Raw genomic sequence first — 15994 nt, forward strand, 5'->3', positions numbered from 1 at the left:
AAAACCAAAACCAAACCCATTGCCGTCAGATCGACTTTGACTCATAGAGACCCTATAGGACACAGTAGAACTGCCCATAGAGTTTCCAAGGAGGACCTGGTGGATTCAAACTGCTGTCCTTTTGGTTAGCAGCCATAGCACTTAACCACTACGCCACCAGGATCTCCTCCTTTAAAGATTGCAACCCAGAAAATTCTATGGGGCAGTTGTACTCTGTTGTATAAGGTCACTATGAGTTGGAATCGACTTGACAGCACTCAACAACAACATTTAATATATAGTGTCTTAGTCATCTAGTGCTGCTATAACAGAAATACCACAAGTGGTTGGTTTTAATGAAGAGAAGTTTATTTCCTCACAGTTAAAGTAGGGTAAAAGTCTAAATTCAGGGTGTCAGCTCCAGGGGAAGGCTTTCTCTCTCTCGGCCTTCTTATTAGTGTTCCCCCAGACTAGGAGCTTCTCTGCGCAGGGACCCTGGTCCAAAGGACGCGCTCTGCTCCTGGCACTGCTTTCTTGATGGTATGAGGTCCCCCTGTCTCACTGCTCACTTCTGTCTTTTATATCTCAAGAGACTGTCTCAGGACACAATCCAGTCTTGTAGATCCAGTCCTGCCTTACTAATGCAACTGCCACCCATCCTCCCTCATTAACATCATACAGGCAGGATTTACAACATATAGGAAAATCACACAGTACCAGGAATCATGGCCCAGCCAAACTGATATACACATTTTTGGGGGGACATAATTCAAGCCATGACGTATAGTAATGATAGCATTTAATGAGAATATTTAGCTGCCTAGAAGAAAGCAGAACCAAGTGGGGAAGTCTGCCAACTCTTTACCTCAGATGAATAAATTCACTCATTCAATATTATTTATTGAGCTTCTACTTTGTGCCAGGCTCTGTGGAGCTTAATTCTGGGGATGACAAATATTAAAGAACCAATTACAAAATATTATTTAACAACAATTGAGATGAATGAGTGCTTTAAAGAAAAAGTACAGGAAGCTAAAAGGGCATGTGTTAGGTGCCCCCGATGGCAGGCTAGTTGAGGGGGGTACTTTGGATGCGAGGGCCCACCTGAGATACCATCATCTACCAGATCCAACTTTTCCTAAAGGTGTACAGCAATGTCTAGAAGAAAATAGTCTGCTGGTGAGAGTCTTATGGGCCCATCGTCATCCCTGGCTACTATTGATTTTCTTTTTTTTAATCTTTTCGTTTGATGTCTTTTTGTTTTTTTTCTTCTAGTTTTTTTTTTTTTTAATTGTGTGTTAGGCGAAAGTTTACAGCTTAAGTTAATTTCTCATACAAAAATTTACACACATATTGTTATGTGACATTACTGCAGTCCCTACGATGTGACAGCACACTCCCCCTTTCTGCTCTGGGTTTCTGTGTCCATTCAACCCGTTCCTGTCCCTTCCTGCCTTCTCATCCTGCCTCTGGACAGGAGCCACCCATTTGGTCTCGTGTATCCGATTGAATTAAGAAGCACACGCCTCACGAGTATTATTTTATGTTTTATAGTCCTGTCTAATCTTTGTCTGAAGAGTGGGCTTTGGGAATGGTTTTAGTTCTAGGTTAACAGAGTGTGTGGGGGCCATAGTTTAGTGAGTTCCTCCAGTCTCTGTCAGACCAATAAGTCTGGTCTTTTTACGTGAATTTGAGTTCTGCTCCACGCTTTTCTTCCCCTCTGTCCAGGACTCTCTGTTGTGTTCCCTGTCAGGGCGGTCATTGGTTGTATCTGGGCACCTACCACTGATTTTTGATGGGTGATCTAATTACCAGTGAGGAGGTAAAGGGTAAGCAAGAAGAAATTTCATTCGATGTGAAAAACACAAGGAAAAAGTCACAACTTGGATTTTTTTCACAGGCTCACGAATACTCAGGGAATAGTTTAAAGATGATGTGGGGCTTATTTTAAATGTTATCAAATAAAGTCTCTGATAACAGAGGATAGGGACAATAGAAAAGGCAAAAAGGTTTACAAGAGGTTAAGGGAGTGAGAAAATGCGAGAGAGGTTTAAGGATAAATTGGAAACGAACTGAAAGTATAAAGGGAAATTATATGCCAACATTTAAAGCCATTATGGGACCATTTATGGTCATTGTGCCACCTTATGCAAAGTAATGTACTATGTTCTTTTGTGGTTAATGTTCAATCGAGTGTCTAATATGTGCTAAGTATTGTAATAGGTGGCTTCAGGAAGTTTGCAGCCTAGAAAGGCATAACATCATTGAAGAAATCACAAAATAAAACAAAGCGTAGGAGGAAACGTATAATTAAAATTGGTTCTAATTGGATTACGTTGGATAAACACTATGAAGGAAAGGTAAGCATGGTGAGATGAGAAGATGCATCCAGGGAAGCCTACCTAGCCAAGGTCCAGGCATTAGGGAAGTGATATCTATATTGAAAGGTGATGAAAGCAAAGAGGGATTAACAAGTGGAGGTGGGACAGGGGTAAGCTGGAGAACAGTATTCCAGAGAGAGGGAACACCATGTACAGAGGTCCTGTGGCTGGAAGAGGGTAGTGTGTTTGAAAATCTGAAGGACATTCAGCATGACTAGAGGTAAAAGCAAGGAGCGTAGTAGATGTGACTAGAAGGGTACAGACAGGTGAGTCCAGACAGGGCTCAGCAGACCGCGTTTAAAAACCAGTTGCTGTCGAGTTGACTCTGACTCATGGAGACCCTCTGTGTGTCAGAGTAGAACTGTGCTCCATAGGGTTTTCTATGGCTGACTTTTTGGAAGTAGATGGTAAGGCCTTTCTTCTGAGGCACCTCTGGGTGGACTCAAATCTCCAATCTTTCTATTAGCTGCTGAGCGTGTTAACTGTTTGCGCCACCCAGGGACTCCAAACATAGAAAACCATGCTATTGTCATTTTATTCTAGTATTATAATCACTACTGGGGAGGAAAGCGAGGAGACCTTGGTGTTACCAAAGCAAAGGAAGATATTTCAAATAAGATACGACCTCAAGTATGTCCACAAAGTTTAGGAGATCACCTTTAGCGGGAACTGCTTGGGGATGAAGGGGGCTGTATTAAAGTGAGGTGAGGAGTGAGCGGGAGCTGAAGGAAACCACGGGAAGCAGAGAGAACTTTAGAAATCTGATTGTAAAGAGGAAGAGAGGTATAAGGCTGGAGAATGATACAAGGTCTAAGGAAGGTTTTTGCTTGCTTTTTGTTGTTATAGTTTTATTGAGATGGGAGTATCTTGAGCAGGTTTAAACGTCTTTGGAAAGGACCCAGTTGAGAGAGTGGGGTGAGTATTCGAAGACAGAAAGGGGATAACTGAGAGTGTCATATTCCTGAGAAAGAAGGTGAGAATGGATCTAAAGGGAGGGTGGCTGGCCTTAGGTAGCAGGAGGAGAGCGAGAGACAGAGGAGTTCAGGAAATCGGCACAGGTGCTCTTGAAATAAGGAGTGTATCCTCTAATCTGAAAAAGGAGCTGGTTTAAAAACTGGGTAAAAATTTCTTCCATTGGATTGTGAATTCTTTGAGGGTAATAACTCTATCTGAATCATTTTTATTCCAAAATAAACACTGAATGCGTGTGTGTTGAACTGAGTTGATAAAAGCCCTATTATTTCTTAAATCCTGAGTAAATGAGTGGTAAAATTCAAATCCAAATCCTAAGGGCTATTGACTATTATCTAACATATAAAACATACACAACTTTCTTAGTCTGGTGAGAGAATTTATTATTATTGTGCTTTAGGTGAAAGTTTACAAAACAAATTAGTTTCTCATTAAACAATTAACACACATATTGTTTTGTGACATTGGTTGGCAACCCCTCAACGTGTCAACACTCTCCCCTTCTTAACCCTGGGTTCCCCATTTCCATTTCTCCAGCTTTCCTGTCCCCTCCTGCCTTCTAGTCCTTGCCCCTGTGCTGGGGTGCCCATTTAGTCTCGTATACATGGTTGAGCTATGTATATTATTGTTTGTTTTATAGGTCTATCTAATCTTTGGCTGAAGGGCGAACCTCAGGAGTGACTTCAGTCTTGAGTTAAAAGGGTGTCTGGAGGTCATACTCTCAGGGTTTCTCTAGAATCTGTCAGGCCAGTGAGTCTGGTCTTTTTTTGTGAGTTAGAATTATGTTCTACATTTTTCTCCGTCTCTGTCCAGGACCCTCTATTGTGATCCCTGTCAGAGCAGTCAGCGGTGGTAGCCGGGCACCATCTAGTTGTGCTGGACTCAGTCTGGTGGAGGCTGTGGTAGTTGTGGTCCATTAGCCCTTTGGACTAATCTTTCCCTCTGTCTTTGGTTTTCTTCACTCTCCCTTGCTGCAGATGGGGTGGGACCACTGAATGTAGCTTCGATGGCCACTCACAAGCTTTTAAGACCCCAGATGCTACTTACCAAAATAGGATGTAGAACATTTACTTTATAAACTATATTATGCCAATTGAGCTAGATGTCCCCTGAGACCATGGTCCCCAACCGTCTGCCCAGTGACTCGGTCCCTCAGGGAGTTTGAATGTGTCCATGAATCTTCTATGACTTTGCCTTGTTCAAGTTTTGCTGACTTCCTCAGTATTGTGTACTGTCTTACCCTTCACCAAAGTTACTATTATCTATTGTCTAGTTAGTGTTTTTCCCTCCCCTTCTCTCCCCTCCCTCGTAACCATCAAAGATGGTTTCTTTCTATGTGTAAACCGTTTCATGAGTTTTTATAATTAGTGGTCTCATGCAGTATTTGTCCTTTTGTGATGGATTTATTTCACTCAGCATAATGCCCTCCAGATTCATCCACATTGTGAGATGTTTCACAGATTCATCACTACTCTTTATCATTGCCTAGGATTCCATTGTGTGTAGGTACTATAGTTTGTTTATCCATTCATCTGTTGATGGGTTGTTTCCAGAGAGAATTTATTTTTAAGTGTATAGACACTGATATAATGATGGCTCATCTGACTATTTACAAACAACATTATCATTTTAAAACCTTTATGTCAATCCAGTAGAACTTAAGAATGTGTATCTTGCCTGAGTGTGAAATTTTATTTTATTTTCTATTTGCCTGGTTTAGTAATGCTCAAACTAGTGGTCTAAGAAAGCCTCAGATTGGTATGTCTGCATTTTATACTGTTGACACAGTCTGTCCTCCTCTGAAGATGGCTCTGGCCAACTCTACGTGCCTTATTTCATGGTATCCATGATAGATCATGGTATTCAAGGTAGATCCATAAATTAGGAAGAACATACATTAGAACATTTGTAATATAGAATGAATGGAAGTCTAGCCTGTTGGCTACCACAAAACCCCAAAACCCAAACCCACTGCAGTTGTTAATTCTGACTCATAGCAACCCTATAGTACAGAGTAAAACTGCCCCATAGGGTTTCAAAGGCTGTAAATCTTTATGGACGCCAACTGCCACATCTTTCTACTGCAGAGCAGCTGGTTGATTGAAACCGCAGATCTTTCAGTTAGCAGCAGAGCTCTTAACCACTGCGCCACCAAGGCTCCTTTTGGCCACCACAAAGACAACCACAAAGAGTGTTACCTTAGGAGAGAGCACTGGATTGTGACTTCTGGTTTAAAAGTAAATCATTCTCATAAACAACTGCAGCAGCATTAAAAATTCAAGCATCAACTTGACAAATGTCTGATTTCTTTATTAAACCAGATTTTTGGAGATAGAGAATGTGTTTCCCTATCTATTTTTTAAAATCAAGTTCATCTACCACAGCTTAAAGTACCTGTTAAACATCTAACATAATGTATTTGCATTAGAGGTAGAGTATTTACTTGAGTCACTATTGAACGACATCATTAGAATGCTCATTCATAACTATACTGATATTGTTACCCGATATCTAACTAATCCCGTAAGTGATCTGTCTCTTCTGAACTCATATAACTTTTGTATTCTTGTGTTTTGACACATATGCATCAATGCTTAGCACAGAGCCTGGTTTATCAAAGGTACTCGATGATTGTTGACTGAACACTAATGGTGTCCAATAACACATCTAGCTTCAGGCACCTTATCTCCCCGATTCAATGATGAATGTAGGGCAGGGGCTGTGTCCACCTCATCATTCTATTACATTGCCATACATGCCGTAGATACTCCACAGATATATGTTGAATGAATTAATAATATCATAGTTGTAATTTGTACTGAGTTTGTATTTAATTAGTAGCATCTCTTTTCATTCATTTTCTTTCCTTAATTTTGGCTCTTTCTTTTACCTTCTGCTTTTTTTTCTTCCCTTAAATTGATCATTTTCTCTTCCTCTGCCTTCTCAGTTACATTTTTGGTATTAGTTCTTTCATATCTGCCTTTTCAAATGTATATTGGTATTTATCCTTTCCTATTCTGCCGTCTGGCTGTATTGGGCAGATTGGGTAAGGCAGCATTTTCTGTTGTAATGACCCACAGTATCAACACTATGATTAATAAAGTACAGTCAGCACAAGGATGACCCAGCATGACACAGAAGCACTTGGATGTCCTTCAGAATCTGTCAGCTGAGGGAACTTCAGTGTGTGTGTGTGTTTCTGTGTGTTCCATTCACACCCCATCCCTACTGTAATAGAGATTAAAAAATGACAACAGCAACACATTTTTCCCCTTCTCTTGTTGTGGTTTGTTGACTCTACCTTGTCATGTATTAATAATAATGCTTCTGGCATTGGCAGTACTCACAAGCATTACATCTGTGGTTATCCAACGTGTCTCAGCTTCACTTGGGTGTTTAATCACCCACAAAAGCAGTTCATTATGTTTTATACTCCACTGCCATGAACATTATTTCTTAAATATATTTTTATTTAGCTCAACAGGTTCCTTTATTTTTGAAAAACAAAGTTACTATTACGATTTTTTTTATATGGGAAGTTCAATACTCCAAGAGTAATTCCTGTTTGCCCACTCAGACACTGTATTTTTTTTTAAGTAGGTATAAGAAAGAAACGTTAAGCCATCATTTTGGTTTGTTTATTGTTGTGCATCCCAACAAAACTTATCCCTGTGAATAATAATGACTGTTATCATTGACTAAGTACTCACTCTGTGATAGCATTTTACTTATATTATTTCTAATCCTCACTTCATCCATACAAGGTTTTATTATTCCCCTCTTTCAGATGAGGAAATGGAGGCTTAGCGAGAATAATTTGCTTATGATCATTCAACTAATGGCTAAATTAATTAAAAAAAGGAACCCCTACAGACCATCTCCAAAGAGGAACACCTTTCATAAATGGGGGTGCGGAGTGAAATGGGTAGAAATAAAGGTTGGGAAAATGGATAGACAGAGAAATTGATTCCCTGACACACGACTGCTTCACACGGCTGTCAAGACTAAAATTCTCATCAGGGAGTTCTACCATCACTGCCGGATGGAGATGAAGAGGCTGGTATAAAATCATACCCAACTGCAGAAAAATATTTCTGATAGGCACAACATATAGAGTAAAAAAACTGATATGCGGGAATGGGATTGATTATAGGGTAGTCCATGTCAAATGGGCCACTCGCTCACTACTTGAATCAGATCACCAGGCACATTTATTAAAAAGGCAGGTTCCTGGGGCAGGGGTTGGGCATGCCAGATGTGCTTGTGCACACTACGGTGGGAAACTCCCAACTGAGGGTAAGAGCCAAAGGGTTGAGGGGGATGGGTGCTACAATAGGAAATTATGATGGAAAGACATTGTAACTTAGTGCTCCCAGCTCAGTCCTCAAAATTTACTTACAGTGCTTGCTTTGGCGACATGCACACTAAAAATAATTAACAAACAACAGAAAATAGGAAGAAATAAAATTACTTATATTTTGGTAAAAAAAAGTGGGAAACTTAGGAAAGTATAAAGAAGACCATGAAAATCCCATAGAATTCTACAACAAGAGAGAAATTTCCATTATTATTCTGGCTATTTCTTTTCAGTATGCAAATAGCAGTATATTTATATAACTGGGGTCACACTCTTCTGTATTCTTTTCTCTTAACATAGTATGGTCTTTATCATAAGCAATTGTCTAAGTTGCTAAGAACTCTTTGAAAATTAATGGTTGCGATGACTGTGTCTCCACCGACTGCACTGTGAAAGGGCCAAGGTGGGCAAAGCCCACCTTTATCACTAACTGAGTAGCAAGGATCAGCAGGAATCTAATTCCCAGCTGGAAGTGGATCCAGCCCTCGCCAACCACTTCTAAGACAATTTCCTTTCTCTCTAACCCGAACGATGCAGAGTTAGGCCAGACCTCATGCACGGCTATCCTGAGCCAGGTAAAAATACCCTTGACCACCTGAGTCCAGGGCATGGGGAGCAGTCGTAGGCTCAGTCCCTGCACTTCAGGCTAGGTGGGCCCCCGCTTTCTCTCTTTCTCTCTAGTCCCCTGGGGCTAGGGCACAAGCTAGAAAGAGTCTATCCTTATTCATAGACTGTCATGCAGGCTTCCCCTATCACCCAGCCACCCAGAGCTGGGTCTACACAAATTGACTCTGTGCTGCCAGCACCTGCTGGCTTACTGCCCCTGTGGGTTCGTTAATTCTCTAGAATGGCTCACAAAACTCAGAGACTATTACCTATATTTACCAAAAACCCAAACGAAACCCATTGCCGTCAAGTCGATTCTGACTCATAGTGACCCTATTCGAACAGCCAACCTACTGGGTAGCAGCTGTAGCTCTTAACCTCTGTGTCACCAGGGCTCCCCTATACTTACAGTTATCCATTTCTTATAACCAGAAAAGATACAAGCTAGAGACACATCAGGCAAGGTCTGGGAGAGTTCCTGGCATGGGGGTCTCCAGTGTCCCCAGGGATGTGTCGCCCCCTCTCCCACACATGGAGGTTCTCACCCATCCAAAAGGCCCGAAAGACAGCATTCCAAGGTCCAGGGTCCCCTAGTCATTGGGATTTCGGTGACTATGCATGACGTAGGCCTTAATGCATAGTTATGATCAATCCAATCAATAAATATGCACGACTGTGTTAGGCTTCCCCACTCTTTCCTGAAGTTAGTTGGCCAGGTGTGGGGCTTGTGTAGCCCCTACTTGTCCAGATAGTTTGAAAAACAAAGGCATCTTGATTGCTCAGGTTATTTGCAGAAACCAGAATCTAAGGGTCAAGCCAAGCTCTTTGTTCTACAATGGTTATATGTCATTGTATCATCAGGATGAAATTGAATTTCCTTAATCATGTTTTCATCTTTGGGCATTTAAAGTTGTTTCCCATTTTTTTCTGTCAGATTCACTATATTGAATACAAGGAGCCTGGGTGGTGCAAATGGCTAAGCGCTTGTCTACTAGCCAAGAGACGGGCGGTTTGAACCCACCCAGAGAAACCTTGGAAGACAGGCCTGGCGATCTACTTCCGAAAGATCGTAGACATTGAAAACTGTAGAGAGCAGTTCTAATCTGGCACACATGGGGTTGCCATGAGCCAAACTCAACTCGACAGCAACTAACAACAGCTTTTATTTTAGAACGTAAAATTCAGCTCCACTTAGTTAACCAATCTTTTACTTATGCCTCTTAGAAAGTTCAAGCATGTTTCACTACAGAGGTTCTGGAAGATAAGTATGTTGCATACTTTTGAGTGTTTTGCATTCTGAGATGCATGTTTTTCCAGCTGGGGCCCATGGGAATGGATTTCTCTGGATATGCAACAAGGATCAGGTAATGAGTTTGGCTTAGAAATACACTACCCAAAAGAATGAATGAAACAGTTATCTTAATAAAATAGAAACTAGGGGATTTTGCTGAAGCTGCTTTCAAAACATAAATGACCCGTGCTGACATAAGGAAAGAATAAAGATTACAGGATTGGGTTTCTATATGAGAGTTTGGGGCTTTCCAGTAAAAAAAAAAAGTGTTACTAGTACTGTAAAAAGTATGCCAAAAATACATCTTCAAATGCAGAAGAGATAATTAGGTTACGCTGTTCCAAGTTAAAAAAAAAAAAAAAAAAAAAAAAACCTACTTCTCATCCAGTCTGCAAAACTTTGGCCACCTGCCTGGTATTTCTCTTCAATTTCACACTTTAGAGTGGCCTCCAGGCAGACACCGGTTAGGATCGGTACCAAGGTACAAAGCTGCCAAAATAACCCTTTCACCCACTTTTCAAAGCAAAGTAGTCTTAAATCTATATATAGAGGGGTTGTTAAAAGTAACCTTTACTTATGAAAGATATTGGTTTTTGTGTCATATTTCTTACAGTATAGGTATCCCTTATCATAAGCCAACAAAATACACAGAATTTATAATAAATTCAAACTATCTCACCTGAACTTCAAGCTTATAGAATTTTAATTAGATTGCATTCATTTCCCCCACAAACTAGCCCCAGGCAATTTTTTGAAAAAAAAAATGTGCTTTTGTATATCCTTACATTATTACACGTTCTTCTTTTTCTTGGCAAGCAAATCATTCACACCAGGTTAAAAAGCACAAATAATCACTTAAGATATTGCCCCTCCCAGGTGTTAACACACTATTTCTCAAACTTTAGGGTGCGAAAGAGTCTACTGGCATCCTTGTTAAAAGGTAGTTCCTGTTCCCTCCATCCCCAGTGAAGTTCAGGAATCTACATTATTAATAAGTACCTCAGATGATTCTGACGCAGGTGGTAGAGAACCACACAGAGAAATGCTCTCTCAAGTAATGGGAAGAAGCTCAGAAGGGTAGAATTATAAACAATACCCTGTGGTTGAAGTACTGTATTCAATAGTGGGCCTTTACCTGTGGCTCCTGAGAAGGAAGGAGGGAGAAGGCTCTTAATCTACCTTCAGGTAGGCCAAATTTATCCTTCATCTATTCAAGCATTCACTTGATTTCTTGCTCACTCCATCACTTGTTCACTTGCTTCATTCACTCATTCACTCACTCACTTATTCAGCCACTCAGTCACTCACCCACCCACGCACTCACTCATTCACTCACTCAATCAATCATTTAATAGCTACCTCTTAAATGTCCACTCTTTAAGGGAATTGAACTAGACAGGGGTATCCAAAGGTGAATAAGATTATCTTTGCCTAAAAATTCGAGTAGGGAATTTGGACATGGGTAGAAGGAACCCACAGTATGAGACGAAAGTCAAGAAATACTGAAGGATACCAAAGTGCCTTGGGAATATTTGTGTATTTATTTCAACCTTATCTTGTTTCAAAAATTGATTCAGGGTGGCTCCAGGGATACATGTAATCCAACAGAATGAAAAATAAAACAGATGAGAAAATCAGAAGATTATAAATGTAGGACAATAAGATGTAGCTAGGAGTCACTACAGTACAAAAAAAGGTACTTCTTATGTATGGGGTCCAGAGGTATTACTAGAGATGAACAGAAAATTTGGCTCTGAGCTTCTCAGATGCCAAAGGTAAAAAAGGGTCCCACTCTGAAACAAATTCACTGTATCCATATAAGATAAAGTTTCCTGGAATCAAGGCTTGAGAAAAATTTCTTTTGTGGGTCTTCAGAAAAGATACTTTGTGAGGTGGTGGACACTATTATCAACCACATGTTGTCAAGAAATACCAAATTGTGTTTCATGAAGCTGTTTCTTATAATGCCAAAATGCTCTCTGTTAAAAATCCTAAATCATAGTCTCATGGGACAACTCAACTAGTTGGCACAACATGGTTCACAAAAATCATGATCTACATTCTGTCGAAGTGAGTAGTGTGTAGGGTCTTAAAAGCTTGTGAGCTGTCATCTAAGACACAACTATGGGTCTCTACTCACCAGGAGCAAAACAGTAAAAAGGTAACCAAAAGCACAGAGAAGAAACAAATCTACACAAGCCACAACCTCACCTACCCTGAGACCAGAAGAACTAGATGGTGCCCGGCTACCACCACTGACGGGTCTGACCAGAGTTACAATAGTTGGTCCTGGATAGAATGGGAGAAAAATATGGAGCAGGACTCAAATTCTTATTTTTTTTTAAAAAAGCTAGACAAACTGGAACAGTAGACAACAGAGAACTCCCTGAGACTATTGTCCTGAGACACTCTTTAAACCTAGAATCGAGCCTATCCCCTGAGATCACCTTTTAGCAAAATAGCAAAGTGTACACAAAATAAAGGATATTACTCGTAAGATAGGCACCCTACTTAAAAAACCATCAGCAGGAGACTAAAAGGCCAACAATTACTCAAAAGAAAGATGAGAAAGGTGCAGGGAAACTAGAGTACTGGAAAGGAAACAAACTAAACACAATTAAAGAGAATGTTGACACATTGTGTTACATGTAACTAATGTCACTGGACAATTTGTGTGGAAATTGTCAAATGGGAACCTAACTTGAGTGTAAACTTTCACCAAAAACTCAAGAAAATATTATTTAAAAAAATCCTAGGATAGCTATATGCAAAATAATGAAGTTGAACCTTTAACTCAACACATACTAAACTATAACACTCTTAGAAGAAAACAAGGATAAATCTTCATGACCTTGGATTTGGCAATGGCTTTTTAGATATGACAACAAAAGCACACGCAACAAAAGAGAAAATGGATTAACCGGGCTTTCTTTTCAAGAAAGTGAAAAGACAACCCATAGAATGGGAGAAAATATGTGCAAATTATGTATCTGATAAGGGACTTGTATCTAGACTATATAAAGAACTCTTACAATTCAATAATAAAAAGACAAATAACCTAATTTAAATTTGAATAGACATTTATCAAAGAGGATATACAAATGACCAGTGAACACCTGCAAATATACTCCACATCATTAGTCATAAGGGAAATGCAAATCAAAACCACGATGACATACCACTTCTCACTCACCTGGATGGGTATAATCAAAAATTCAGATGATAACTGTTGGTGAGGATGTGGAGAAATCAGAACCCTCATACACTGCTGGTGGGAACATAGAACCCTCATACACTGCTGCTGGTCGAGTAGTCAGACGCTTCATGTCGGACCTCCTACAACAAAGATCTGAAGAAAAAAGTGAATCAGATGTATATGACAATTTAGGAACCCTAAGCATCAAAGACAAGGCTGAAGAATCAGACTGAAGAACAGGAGGAAGGAAAGACAATTTAAAAACATTGGAAACGGAGAATTATGGATTGCTGGTGTCCTGCTAGCTGAACCCGCACGGTATAGACATATTGAGACAAAGCAGCAGCACTCCCAGCCGAAACCCTCTCCTCCTCATGCAGCTAAGCAGGCGTGACTCTGCCTGCATGTCCAGAGCCAGCCAGGGAGCTTTCAGCCCTGCAAGGTTTAAGTGCACACATCCCACCCACTGCCCACACCCCAGCCACTGCTCTGTGCCAAAGGTCCATGGGCCTGGAAAGCACTCCCACCCTCTTCACATGTCCCACCTCCCTGCTCATGACTGCAATCTGGTGGCATTGAACACCACCACACCCTTTAAGTTGGGAGCTCATGGACCAGTACGGAGGCACGTGCCCCTTCACCCAGACACTAACGCCGGGTGTCCACAGATTTGCAGCACCTTCTACTCCTCCTAGTCACCCATGCCAGCACTTTTATGGCCAAGCCAGCACAGCACAGCCATATTGGGACAGAGCAAGCAGCATTCCCAGCTGAAGTCCACTTCAGTTGCTGCAGCCAAGTGGAAGCAATCCTGTGCACAAGCAAGGGCCAGACAGGAGTGTGTCCGGCCCTGCAAAAGTTGAGAGCACGTACCTCAGCCCTCCTGTGCTGTAGGCCCACAGGCTTGGAGGGCAATCCCATGCCTCTCGTCCATCCTCTTTCCCAGCTCACAGCTGCAGTCCTGTGTCATTCAATACCAACCCACCCCTTAAGCTGGGTACTCACATTATGGTCCGGAGGTGCCTGCCCCTTCGCCTAGCCACTGGTGCAGGAGGTCTATGGTCTTGCAGCACCTTCTGCCTCCTCTGGTTACCTGCGCTGACACCCTGCTGGCCAAGCCTGCATGGCGTCGCCATACTGAGACAAAGCAAGGAGCATTCCCAGCTGAAACCCACTCCACCTGGTACAGCCAAGCAGACGCAACTCTGAACTCACGGTCAGAGTCAGGCAGGAGGAGGGCTTCCTGTCCTGTGAAAGTTAACTACACCTACCCCACTCACTATGCCCACACCAGCCCCCTGTGCTGGAGGTCCATGAGCCTAGTGGGCATTCCCACCCACCTTGCCCATCCCCCTTCCCTGCTCGTGACTGCAGCCTAGCAGCATTCACCACCACCACACCCCCTAAACCAGGAGCTCAGCTACCCAGGCTGGGGGACCTGAGGGCTGGCAGTGCCACCCACTCCAGCCAGCTGCCTGTGCTGGGGGGCTGGGAGCCAGTGGTGCCCTGAATTCCCTCCAGCCATAGCACCGGGCACCCAACTATCAGCTGCACCACCTCCCTCATGATGCGCTCTAGCAGAAAGGGGCATGGCCTTCAACTGGGCACCTGTGCACAGGTGACATCCTCTATGACTTGCCCCCTGCATTGCCCCCCTTCACAACTGGAGGCTTGTGCCCATTCCAAACCACCCCCATGCAGCCCTGCCCACTCGGAACTGTCAGTGAGTCTCTATACCACCCAACCGGTGACCAATGATCCAGGCACCTTCACCCCAACAAACCAGCAAGTGGCAGAGCGCACACATAACACCCAACCCAAAGACCAGGGAGAATGCCCCTTGCATCCATGGCTAGGTGACCAGCAGGACAGATACATCACCTTACTAAACATGCCACCTACATCCTCAGCAGCCTCACAAGACCAGTGAACAAGAACCCACACTCACACACTCAGTCACTGCTCCACTCACCCAGAGACAGTAGATGAGAGCTTCAACATGGCCACATTAGCAACCAGAGTAGCACACATGCCAAGCCTACTTGGATATATCAAAACAAAACAAAACTTCAGGATGCAGCAAACATATAATAAATAATTTATTGATGCCTCGGAGACAACAGACAATATCAAATCACATAAAGAAGGAGGACAAGATGGCTCCAGCAAGCAACCAATATAAAGAACCAGAAAACCTTCCAGAGGAAGATAAGGCAATGGAACTACCTGATAAATAATTCAAAAGACTGATATACAGAGCTCTCCAAGAGATCAAGAAAGAGATCAGTAAAAAGACAGAGAAAACCAAAGAAAACACAGACAAAGCAATAGAAGAATTCAGGAAAACAATACAAGAACAAAATGACAAAGTAAATAGACAATTAGAAAGTATCCAAAAACAGCAACTAGAAATCTAAAAGATTAACAATAAAATATCAGAAACAAACAACTCAATAGAAGGATATAGGGGCAGAATTGAGACAATGGAATATAGAATTACTGAAAATGAAGGCAAATCCCTTAACATCAATTTGTTTGAGGAGAAACTAGAAAAAAGAATGAAGAAAAACAAAGAAATCCTAAGAATTATGTGGGACACTATCAAGAGGAAAAACTTATGTGTGATTGACGTTCCAGAACAGTGGGGGGAGAGGGGAATGGAAAACACAGAGACAATTGTTGAAGATTTGCTGGCAGAAAACTTCCCTAATATCATGAAAGATGAGATGATATCCATCCAAGAAGCTTAATGAACCCCATACAGGATAGACCCAAAAGAAAGACACCAAGACATGTCATAATCAAACCTGCCAAAAACAAACACAAAAAAGAACCCTGAGAGCGGCTAGGGAAAAATGAAAAGTCACAAAGGAGAACGAACACAACTAAGCTCTGATTACTCAGCAGAAACCATGCAGGCAAGAAGGCAATGGGATGGCATATATAAAGTATTGAAGGAAAAAAATTGCCAACCAAGAATTATATATTCAGAAAAATTGTTTCTCAAATATGATGGCAAAATTAGAACATGCCCAGATAAACAGAAATTAAGGGGACTTGTAAAAACCAGACCAACCACACCAGAAATATTAAAGGGAGTCTTCTGGTTAAAGAACCAACAACATCAGATAATAAACTGAGATTAGGACACAGAACAGATCAAAGAGATACCAACTCAGATAAAGAATTCTCAAAAATAAAAAAAGCTAAAA

This window comes from Trichechus manatus, unplaced genomic scaffold, assembly GCF_000243295.1.
Source record: "Trichechus manatus latirostris isolate Lorelei unplaced genomic scaffold, TriManLat1.0 scaffold00035, whole genome shotgun sequence".
Lineage (NCBI taxonomy): Eukaryota > Metazoa > Chordata > Mammalia > Sirenia > Trichechidae > Trichechus > Trichechus manatus.